This window comes from Galeopterus variegatus, unplaced genomic scaffold, assembly GCF_000696425.1.
Source record: "Galeopterus variegatus unplaced genomic scaffold, G_variegatus-3.0.2 Scaffold10841, whole genome shotgun sequence".
Taxonomy (NCBI): Eukaryota; Metazoa; Chordata; class Mammalia; order Dermoptera; family Cynocephalidae; genus Galeopterus; species Galeopterus variegatus.
Window position 1 is genome coordinate 14,002 of NW_007736952.1, and position 511 is coordinate 14,512.

The window sequence follows — 511 nt, forward strand, 5'->3', positions numbered from 1 at the left end:
TTCCTTAAATTTATAAAAGTTATGATATAACTTTATGATATCACAATGAACGTTGTGAAAAAGTGCGAGACATATAAAGAGGATAAAAATCATTCTTAATTTCACCCCCAAAGCTAACCACACTGTACCCTCTGTGTATCTATTCACCCACTCCACGGATGTCTGTGCTCCAGGTACTGGGCTTAAGGCACAGACCGGCAGGAAGCCCACCTCCAGGGGCTCACAGATGGTTGTGGGTCACTGAGTGAACACGGAGCAGCAAGCACGAGGGTCCTTGGGGAGAGCAACCGAGCAGAACCCCACTTATGCAAGCTGAGGGGGGCTGTCCAAGAAAATGAACACAAAGTTACAAATATAAAGTGAGGCACAAAGTGAATATTTATTTAGAATGAGAAAAGAAATAATAAATTTTAGAAAGTATCAATAATATCCAGGAAATAACAATCTTTTTAAATTATAATTGACACCACCAGTAATAATTCTATTTCTGCGTAATTTCACTGCCTGCTCC

At 40.1% G+C, this 511-nt stretch overlaps 1 long non-coding RNA gene across 1 annotated transcript in view; it reads right to left on the reverse strand.

Annotated features, from left to right (window-relative positions):
* Nucleotides 1-355: 355 nt before the first annotated feature.
* Nucleotides 356-511, reverse strand: part of LOC103610267 — a 1,102-nt gene continuing 946 nt past the window's right edge. Inside the window, exon 2 of the long non-coding RNA XR_552197.1 lies at nucleotides 356-504. This is a non-coding gene — a long non-coding RNA (uncharacterized LOC103610267). The remainder of the gene's footprint in view (nucleotides 505-511) is intronic.